The sequence below is a fragment of the Ochlerotatus camptorhynchus genome, unplaced genomic scaffold, assembly GCF_037179485.1.
Source record: "Ochlerotatus camptorhynchus isolate MF236.1 unplaced genomic scaffold, CSIRO-AGI_Acam_v1.1 ptg000357l, whole genome shotgun sequence".
NCBI classification, from domain to species: domain Eukaryota; kingdom Metazoa; phylum Arthropoda; class Insecta; order Diptera; family Culicidae; genus Ochlerotatus; species Ochlerotatus camptorhynchus.
In genome coordinates this window covers 2,231,825-2,243,630 of record NW_027040845.1, presented here as the reverse complement: position 1 = coordinate 2,243,630, position 11,806 = coordinate 2,231,825, and positions in this window count along the sequence as shown.

Genomic DNA, 11,806 nt, shown 5'->3' with positions numbered 1-11,806 from the left:
ATTTAATTCCACTACTTTATTTGCTTATCCTTGACAGATACGCGTATTTCGTCTACAATGTGCAGACTTCTTCAGTGTCTTGTACTAATACTCGACTTCATCGTGAAAATCAATTCAATCAAACGTTCTCATCGTCGAGTAGCTGATCTTTCGGCTTATGAACACTTAATTTTACATGAAATGTTTGTTTACGTTCTATGATTTACGTCCAATATGGATTATGTCTCTTGTAAAAGTAGTTATTTCTAAGTGTGTAGGTTTGTTTGTGAATTGGTGCTGTCGCAATAAGCTCATCATCAGCGTTCCAACGTGTGCAGTAATGACGTTTCACCGCTCTAAGAGTTCAATCCTTTACGACTACTCCATTGACAATGTAACACTTGGCAGAGTAGAACGTATGACTGAGCTTGGTGTGCTTTTGGACCCAAAGTTGACCTTCAATCTTCACTATTCCTCGATCATCTCTAAGTAGAATCCTTAACTGGGATGTATTTCGAAGATTGCACGAGATTTCAAAGACACTCACTGCTTGAAGGCACTATATTGCTCTTTAGTTCGGCCCATACTTGAGAATGCATCTGTGGTCTGGTCGTGTGTTCTGAACGTCTTCAGAAAAGATTTTTGAGGTTGGCTTTGCGCAGCCTGCCGTGGCGCGATCCAATGAATTTACCACCTTATGCAGACACATTGGAACACAGTAGAAAAATGCAACAAGCCTTATTTGTAGCGAAACTTTTAAATGGCGATGTGGACTGCCCTCAACTGCTTTTACAATTAAACTTCCGTGTTCCTCAAAGGATGTTGAGGCAATCATCCTTACTACAACCAAGATACCATCGGACTGCATATGCATACCATGAGCCAATGTTTGCGGTGATTCGGGCATTCTCCGCTGTGGAAGAAGCATTTGAATTCGGAGAAACATCGAACCAATTTCGAAACCGATTGAGAAGATTGTGATTATTTTTGTAATCGGTTCATCTGTTGCGTTTTTGTGTATTATCAAAGTTTTATTCATTAAGACAACTACTATCAGATGAATTACAATAAATAAATAAATGAATAGATATGAACCCAAGCTGACGATTTGCCTTAGTGACTGCCATTGAACGATGTAGGTCAAACGTAAGCTTACAGTTCAACATTACACCTAGGTCGCTCACTTGTTCTACTCTTTCGAATATAAATCCATCAATTGAGTAATCGAATACGACTGGCGTCCTTGTGCGATGAAATTTCATGACTACTTGAAATACTGAGGGAGAGCTTGTTTAAGCGTTACCAGTTAACATTTCTTGGAGCTTACGGCAATCTCCGGCGTTCTTGAGAACGATGTACAGTTTGAGATCATCGGCGTATATGAGCACACAACCACTCTGCAGGTTAAGCGTCACATCGTTAAAGAAGATTGTGAACAGCAATGGTCCTATATTGCTGCCCTGGTAACACCGGAGGTTGTAACAAAAGGTGACATAGTGCACGAATTCAGCTTAACACGGAGAGTTTGTTACTGTTTTTAACATTTGTCTTTTTCGTACTATTGTTAGCTATATGTTTTCTGCATGTCCTTGCTCAAATTTAAATAACTAGAATTGCCAATAAATATACCCCTAGGATTAGTACACAATACACTACCAACTGCTGGAATCTGAGTCGAAGTAATAGTTTAGTGGATAAATTAGAAGAAAAGGACAAGAGAAGACCAACAGGAAAGGGACAAGTAATTAACAAAGGGATGTACTCTTTCACTTGCCAAGTAACCAGAGAAGAGAGTAGAAGCGGATCAAGTGTTAATAGTTGGTGAAAATTAAGGAAAAGCCAGATAACGTTGGAAGTTTTGAAAATAGAAGTGAGGAAGGAAATTAAACATAATTAGGGTGTGAAAAGAAGAGGATCAGGTTTGCAATTAAAACCATTCGTGATGGCCCTGGGACAGGCACGTGTATATAAATTGTATGCCCAATAGAACCCGTAAATCATAAACCGGAAACGACCTTCAGGGAAGGCTCCGAATAAGCTGTCTGGGACCGTTTCGTTCTTTGAAGAGCTAACTTCGTTCTCCCACGAGGTTCAGGAAGAGAGATCTGGTCCTCGTTGCACTGACCTGGGGATTGCCTAGTCATACCCACGGACCCAGTTTCGTCACCAATCGGGCTACCAGGCCATAGTAGTGAGTAACTGGAACCTACTCACGCCACGGAGCATCACCGGCAATTGTCGGCGGTTGATAGCATCATCGCCACCCTTACCGGCGCCAAATCACCATGTTAATCGTCGTCGTTCTCGAGCCCAATCACCACCACGTTTCCCACCATCAAGCTAGCCATCATCTTCGAGACCATCACCACCACTACCACCCAGCGTAGTTCAGCAGTTGCCGGCCGGCCAGGTGTATTTTAAACGAACACTTTATACACCAAATACATACACACAGCATGTAAAATGTAAGGAATTAAAGAATGCGAATGTCAATCATCAGCTTTTTATTCAATTATACCACACAATCCGAGTCCTGATTAGTCTAGTAAATCTACACCAACCGACCTTGAGACTAAGTATAGTTCTCCAGATCGAGCCAGCCTGCTAGTTTGTCTGGTAATCCTTTAGGTACCCCACCCTAGCAGCAACAAGTTCTATTGGAAAGGTACGATTTCAGCCAAACAACCAAACCGTTCGAAACTCCTAGACGAAACATTTTCCGAAGAAGAATACCATGTTCGATGCAATCGAAGACCGCTTTCAAGTCAGTATAAACGGTATCTACTTGAGCCCTATTTTCCAAGTGCTGAGGTGAACTCCAATAAATTTGATGAAACTGAACGTCCTGGCATAAATCCGTGTTGCATTGCTGAGATGTAGCTTTTGACATGAAAGAAGATAGCATCGTTCACCATGATCTCGAATAATTTTGAAGCTGCAGAAAGACTTGTTATACCACAGTAGTTAGTCACGTCACGTTTGTCGCCCTTGTTATAAGCAGGGAACATGAATGTATGTCTCCATGAGGTCTATTCTGCGCCACGAGTGAGGTGAGGTGACTCGTTGTCACTAGTGAGGTGATTCTCGATTTGATTTTCACGGAGAGTCACTTCACTCGCCTTTTGTCCCCTCACCTCACTCGCGGCGCAGAATTGGTCTCCATATTTCGGGAAAAACTCCTTGGTCAAACGAAGCGGTAAAGAGTCAGAGGATCAGCTAAAGCAGCAACACAGCGGCAAAAAATGATTGCACGTACACCATTAGGACCCGGTGAAACCGATTTTCTCAACTTCCAAACAGCCTTGATGACACCGATAGAGCTAACCACGAATGTACGCAGATTGATGAGACCCTCAGGAACATTGCAAGCAGCTCTTTCAACTTCATCTGAATTGATGACTGAATCCGAAAAAAATAGAACTGAAGTGGCGGGAAAAGAGATCACAAGATTCGAGCATAGAAGTGGACTCCGAATCACCAAGAAATACGGATGATGGAATATTCGACGATTTTCGCTTGGAGTTCACAAAGTTCCAGTAGCTCTTGGGGTTTCTACGCAAATTGGTCTGGGCACGTAAGACATACGACTTGTAAAGGGTCGAATTAAGCTTACGATAGGTATTTCAAGCGCGGTGAAAGTTGCGTTTCATTTCAGAGGTTCGATGCCGACGAAGTTTACGCTGGCCGGAATTTTTATCTCGTTCCACAAGCCGCAGGAAAGGAGAACTCCAAACAGGAGATACAGGAGGTTTTCGTCTTGGAGTTTTATCGGTGAGCCAGTTGCGAATTATGTTGCAAAATGACCAAAACCTTCGATATCTTGACATGTTAAATTTCAAGAACTGGAAGCTCTATTGCATGTTTTGTCCATATTGGCTCAATATTATACATTAACCACTCAGAACTTCTATAAATGGATTATTGAACCATTTTTCGAATTCATATCAGTAAATAAGGCCACATATGCCAGTAAATCGAGTATTTTGGTATTATTCTTAAAATTTTAGACTATCAACAAAAATATTCTACTTATTCAATAAGTCGATAATTCTATAACTCGATGGTCCTTCCAATATCGAGTTATGGAGAGTTGACAGTAATTTGTAATATATACAGCTTTTAAATTATATTATTTTCCTAACATCTATCAACCTATCGCCTATCAGGAACTAAGATCGAACCACTATTTGATGGTGGCCGAAGTAGGTTCCTCAGCCTCAGGTTTCAAGTTTCCCGGCGAAATTACCATCGTGTCAACTGGCAGCAGTACCAGCGCTGTGTGGACACAGCAATCGACTACTAAGTCCTACCGGAGTCGTTCGGAGAAGTCGATCGCTGTCTGCAAACCATTGAAGTGGCGATATCCCGTGCCAGGGAGAAACACGTACCAGCATCCAGACAGGTGAGTCATACTCTGAACCTTGACAACCCAACGAAAGATCTTATCAGGCTCCGTAATACCATTCGTAGGCAGTTCCAGCGTTCTGGGCTGTCCCATTTGAAGACCAATGTCAATAGGCTAACCAAAATTATCCAGGCCAGGATGGTGAAACTCTGAAATAACGATTTTGCCAACAATATTCGCTCTCTCCGCTTGACCAGAACTCGGACCCATCCCTACTCGTAACCCCAGTTGAAAAGGCCAATGCTCTTGGCCAACGTTTTGTGATTTCACATAATCTTGGCCAAACCATGAATATAGAATATTGGCTGATGAGGTGATAGCAGTCATTAGAAGCACTAAAAACATGAAGGCCGCGGGGAATAGATGGTGTAGTCAACCTCGAGTTGATAAACCGTTATCTTCAACAAATGTTTGGAGCTTGGCTACTTCCCTGCATGCTGGAAGTTAGCCAAAGTGATTCCAATACGCAGGGCTACAAAATGGTGAGTGACAATCTGGAAGGAGCGATATACCTAGCGTTCCTACCTCACGCCTCCACGAGTCATATGATCACAAAAGACTGCCAGCTGAAACATGGACACAGCTGGTTGGCTTAGCCTGGGCAATGTTGTCAATCCGACAATAGCAGAGTGAGGAGGTGCGACGCGAACACTGGCGCGGTAACCATAGCACAGTGATAGAGCAAATGCTTCGCCAACCCGAGCGTCTGTCCACCATGGAGGTGCGGCTCAAACAACCATAATCTAATGTTATGCGCCAACCGATGCTGCCGAGCTACAGGACAAGGAGAATTTTTTACAGTCAACTGAATGCCGTCGTGGATAAGGTTCCAAAGGGTTACATCAAGATCTACACTGGCGACTTCAATGCGAAGATCAGCTCCGACAACACGGACTATGTGCGTGTCATGGGACGCCATGGCCATGCATGGTCTCGGCGAAATGAGCGAGAACGGTGAGCTGTTTGCAGAATTTTGTGGCAATAACGACATGGTGATCGGGGGCTCGCTCTTCCCCCATCGGCCAGTGCACAAAATCACGTGGGTTTCCCGTGATGGACACACCGAAAATCAGATCGACCACATCTGCATCAGCCGAAAATGGAGACGGAGCCTTCTTGATGTCCAGAATAAACGCAGCGCCGACATCGCGTCTGACCATCACCTTCAAATCGGCGAAATCCGCCTACGCATAGCACGGATTCAGCGACGGGAGGAGAGACTCGGGCGGCGTTCAAACACACGCCGACTTGAAAATCCAGCCGTAAAAAGGTCTTTTGTTGAAGAACTTGAGACTCAAGCTGCGGACGCTCCAGAAGGTGGCAGCGTAGAAGAACAATGGACGGCCATCAAGAATGCCTTTATAGATACAACCGAGAACAACATGGGTGAGCTGCGCACCCAGAGGAAAGAGTGGATCACAGGTGAAACCTGGCGGAAGATTGAGGAGCGTAGAGAAGCAAAAGCCGCGATAGAGCGGGCGAGAACCAGAGGAGCCAAGAACGAAGCCCGTCAACGGTACTCGGCTCTAGAGAAGAAAGTCAAGCGCTCTTGCAGACGGAACAAGCGAGCGTGGGTGACCTGGCCGACGAAGGGGAGAAAGCCGCAAACACTGGCAATATACGCCTCCTCTACGATATCTCACGACGCCTAAGTGAAGCAAGGATGAACCCGAGGATGCCAGTGAAGGACACGACTGGACAATTGCTTACCGACCCCACTGACCAGCTGAAACGCTGGTTTGAGCACTTCGAACAACTTCTTCAAGTTTCGACGGCCATCAACATCTCGTCATGATCCGCCTAGGGTGCGGCGCATCACTCACGTCAATTCCGAGGCCCCATCACTGCAGGAGATTGAAGCAGCTATCCGAAGCATGAAATCCAACAAGGCTCCAGGGGTCGATCGCATATCAGCAGAGATGCTCAAAGCTGACCCCATGCTATCCACACAAATGTTGCATCAACTATTCTGTAATATCTGGGACACCGCGACTTTTCCGGCCGACTGGATGCAGGGCATCTTAGTGAAGGTCCCAAAGAAGGCGGATCTGACTGTGTGCGACAATTGGCGAGGCATCATGTTACTGTGTATTGTTCTCAAAGTTCTGTGCAAAGTTATCCTGAATCGGATACAGGAGAAGATCGACGCGACTCTCTGGCGGCAGCAGGCTCCGCATCATCCTGGAGCAGGTCAATGAATTACAAGAGTCCCTTTATTTGGTATTCATTGACTACGAAAAAGCTTTCGACCGTCTTAATCACGAGAATCTGTGGGGCGCCCTGAGACGCAAGGGAGTCCCGGATAAAATCGTCAACCTCATCGAAGCGCAGTATGAGGCTTTCACGTGCAGAGTTCTGCATAACGGAGCCTAGTCCGACCCTATCCGGGTAGTCGCTGGTGTGAGACAAGGATGTATACTATCACCGCTACTGTTTCTCATCGTAATCCACAAGATCATGGTAGGTGCAATTGACCGTGTACCGTACCGTGGGCTGCTTTGGCAGCCTATCACCATGAAGCATCTCAACTACTTCGATTTGGCTGATGATGTTGCTCTACTAGCACAACGGCGCTCTGATATGCAGAGTAAGCTCAATTACCTAGCCGAACGCTCCTCTGCGGCGGGTCTCACCATCAACGTCAACAAGACCAAATCATTGGATGTCAACACGGGCAACCCTTCCAACTTTACGGTAGTGGGGCAAGCAGTGGAGAAGGTCGAAAGTTTCCAATATCTTGGCAGCCAAATAGCGTCGGACGGCAGGACCAAGAGCGACATAGGTGCACGAATCAAGAAGGCTAGGGCTGCCTTTGCGAGTTTACGAAACGTATGGAGATCCAACCAGATAAGTCAACGCACCAAAATCCGAAATTCAACTCGAACGTGAAATCTGTGTTGTTATTCGCCAGCGAGACGTGGTGTATATCAGCGGAGAACACTCAAAAGCTGCAGGTCTTCATCAACCGATGCCTGCGGTATATAATTCGTGCCTGGTGGCCTCACAACTGGATCTCGAATGCCGAGCTTCATCGTCGATATCATCAGAAGCCAATAGCAACAGAAATTCGAGAGCGAAAGTGGAGGTGGGTCGGCCCCACACTTCGACGGGGCGGAAACGAAATCTGCAAGCAAGCACTGGATTGGAATCGGGCAGGACATCGCAACAGAGGCAGACCCACGGGCTCATGGCGGCGGAGCCTCAATAAGGAAATTAAGCAAGTCGATAGGCAAAAGCGAGCAGCCGCCCAGGATGGAAGTCTTTCACGTTGGCCCTTTGCACCACTGGTGGTGCACAGGACCCTTAAGTAAGTAAGTAATTCCAATACGCAAGCCTGGCAAACATCCTACCAGTGCCAAAAGCTATCGCCTTATCAGCCTCTTGTCCTCCATCTCGAAGCTATTCGAAAAGTTGATACTCAACCGTCTGCTAGTGTTTTCAAATGATAATAACATCTTTATCAAAGAGCAATTCGGGTTTACGAAAGGCTATTCTACCATCCACCAACTCACACGGGTTACTAACATCATCGAGCGGAACAAGTCCGTTTCCAATACATCTGCCATGGCATTGTTGGACGTCGACAAGGCGTTCGACAATGTCTGGCATGATGGCCTAGTGTACAAGCTGCATCGATATAACTTTCCGATCTACCTCGTGAAGATCATCAAAAACTACTTGTCGGGCAGATTATTCCAGGTCTACTCGAACAATGTCCCATCTGATACGTTCAACGTTGATGCAGGGGTCCCTCAGAGTAGCCTGCTTGGGCCTATCCTATTCAACATTTTCACGTCAGACGTTCCTCCCCTGCCGAGTGGTGGTATCCTGTCTATGTTCGCAGATGACACCTCCATCATCTATAAGGGTCGTGTGATCCGTGCTCTGGCGAGTAAACTACAATCAGGCCTAGGTGTTCTGTCCGACTTTTTTCAAGAGCTGGAAGATTTGTTTCAATGCAGCTAAAACACAAACCATTCTGTTTCCACACTCGAATTCACCTCGGCTTGTTCCACCTGCTAATGTCAAGGTCCATCTTGATTGGCAAATCAAAGTTGGCACTCGTGGAGAATAGAAGAACTACGGTAGTGATGATGGTTTCAAAATTTTCCACGGGGAGGTATACGAGTGCAATCTTAAAATGCTTTTATTTTGCAAATGGGGCATTTTATTTAAATCTGGTTGCTGCTACAGTTGTAGAAAAGCTGAAATCTATGTCTACACATAAATATCTGCAAAGAAATTATTTTTTCTATCTTATATGTCTATTAGGTAGTCCTTAAGCTTTCTACTAGCGTAGCATTACCCAGATTTAAATAAAATGCTCCATTTGCAAAATAAAAGCATTTTAAGATTGCACTCGTATACCTCCCCGTGTAAAATTTTGAAACCATCATCACTTTCATAATTCTTCTATTCTCCACGAGTACCAACTTTGATTTTCCAATAGCACTCTCATTGAATGGTCTCACCCTCGATAGCAAACTGCTATTCCAATCCCATGTGGACAAGACATCCACCAAGCGTAACATCTTGATCAGGTCGCTCTACCCTCTGGTAAACAGGAAGTCCACCCTGTCCCTCAAAAACAAGCTTGCTGTCCACAAGCAGATCATTCTGCCGGCAATTGAGTATGGTATGCCAATCTGGGAGATTTGTGCTAAGTGTCACCACCTAAAGCTTCAGAGCATCCAAAACAAGATCCACAGAATGATTCTTAACAGTCCAACGCGAACTCGTAATTCTGAGATTCACCACCTGGCCGGTCTTCAAACACTCGGGGAGCGAAAGACGTCCACGCTAGAAAGGTTTAAAGTCGCCTGTCTGCGATCAAACCACCAGATCATTCGTGATTTGGCAACCTAGTTCAAGTAGTTAGGTAGGTTTCTGTGCTCAAGTAGGTAGGTTATCAAATTTTAAATTCAAACGGAAATAAGCCCTTAAAAGAGTATCCTGTAAATTAGCGCTAAACGCAATCATCACATGAGAATAACCAATTAACTAGAACAAAGTTTAAGAGCCAAAGGCTAACCAATTGAAATGTAAAACCAAATGTTGAAACTTAAAAAACCAGCAAATAAACGTAAATTTTACTACATAAAATTTTCCTATTCCTATCAATCAGAATCTAGCTGAGCACCGAGATTTGAATAGTATGTATGAGCTTAGTAATTACACTAGTTTACAGCATTTTTGAACTCGGTAAGGTGATGATAATTTCCACTGCAAAATCCTACGCTGAATTCAATGCCGTGGTCAGAAAAAATTAAAGTGGAGCCATTTTTGAGATATACAAAAATTTTGATTTTTTGAATTTTGGACAAAAGTACGATTACTAAAATGTCAATATCTTTGGAACTAATGCACCAATTTTAAATCTTTTTTATGAAAATGAAGCTAAATAAATTTGCTATCGTTCACTAGAATATTATGTCTTAATTAAAAATTTAATTTTGAAGTCATTTAAAAATTTACAGCATTTTTTTTTATTTTTCCTGCGAATTTTCCATAAAAATCTTGTTTTAATCAACATTTTTAATTGGATAAAAAGATTCAAAAAATCATTCCATAATTTATTCTTAAAGTCCATTCAAAACCGGAGAAAATGAGCCTTTAATGGATGAAATCGGTTGGAAATTGTCGAAGTTATGAGCATTTTTATAAAACACTTAAAAATGTTGCTGAAATACAACAGCTTTAGAGTTCCTTTTCTAGGTGTCGTTGTAAGCATCCAAATCGCATGTAAAGTTTTCATGGGAGATTCTTTTCTCTACATATCAATTTGATTAAGGCATATCAGGATTTAAAACCGAGTTGATACAAAAGAAATTTATTTAGGTTTTATTATAAATGATTGAGAATCGAATGACTTTGTCTTCGATGTTTTGAACTTGTTTCTCGAATCAGAAACCAACAATAGTCACCCATCATTGCTTCATCCCAAAACCCTTGGTAACGACGTTCCATCATCTTCATTTGTTGGTGAAAACGTTCGCCGTGCTCATCACTCTCGTCACCAAGATTTTCCGGGAAAAAATCCATGTGAGAATGTAGGAAATGTATCTTCAAAGACATATTCACACCTGTGTTCAGTGAAATAAAAGGATTTGAAATTAATTATGTGTAACAAACACAATATTTTTGATTTATACCTATTTTCTCATAATTTTTGAGCAATTCATCGACGGCTTCCTCATAATCTGGGCTTCTGAAATTTCCTAAAAAGGTTGTGACAACACGCTGGAACGATTTCCACGTTTCTTCCTCATCTGGTGTCAAAACTGTATTGAATGCGGAATCATTGAGCAGTTTTTTGATCTGTGGGCCAACAAATACACCTTCCTTTATCTTTGCGTCAGATAAATTTGGAAATACTGATTTCAAGTACTGGAATGCCGGCCCTTCTTTTTGCAACGCTTTGACGAAATTTTTGAATAGCCCAAGTTTTATATGTAGTGGTGGAAGTATTATGCGTTCTTTTACCACAAGAGGATCATTTTTAACGTTGTCTTTACAAATTGTGAAATTATCCCGTTTTGGCCAATCTTTTCGGACGTAGTGTTCTTTACTGTCCCATTTACACAAAAAACACATATATTTTGTGTATCCCTGTTGCAATCCAGTCAACATGGCAACCACTTTAAGATCGGAACAAATTTTCCAATTGTGTTGATTGTAATTTATCAAATTGAGCAATAGAGCCATTGATTCATACGTTTCCTTCATATTAACGGCATGAGCTAATGGAATAGAAGGTTTCTCATTCCCTTGATGCAGTAAAACGGCTTTCAAGCTCAACTTGCTGCTATCGATGAATAAACGCCATTCAGCTGGATCATATGGCTCACCAAACTCTTCAAACAAGCCGTTTACGTCATGGCAAAAACATGCCTTGTCCTTTGTAGAATAATATTTGTCAAATTTCTTGTGATGATTCCTGTGACAAGAAATTTTGACCTCCTTGCTCAGCATGTTGTGTTCTTTTAAGCGTGATGCCAGCAATTCGGATTTCTCCTTCGATAAGTCGAGATCTCGCACCAAATCATTAAATTCGGATTGTGTAAACAGTTTTGGGTTTCTTTCCAATTCCACCTCGAAGTCTTTCTCGCATTCCTCCTTGAATTCCTCCTCACTTTTTGTAACGGTCAATTTGGATAAACAGGATACGGGACCGAACTTGAATGTGGAACAGGTTTTGTCATAGAAGCCACTTGTGGATACTCAACTGTTTTGTGACGTCCTTGTTGCTTAACTTTTGTCAAGCAGAAATAACAATCCGTTGCATGACAAAACGGTCGACGCCATATGGTGGGCATGTCAAAGGACAAATAGCGACTGACAGATAACAAATAAGTGAGTTAGTAAGTAAGACATTAACACTTATCAAAAATAGATGAAGTAAGATAATGTCGATCAGGAAAG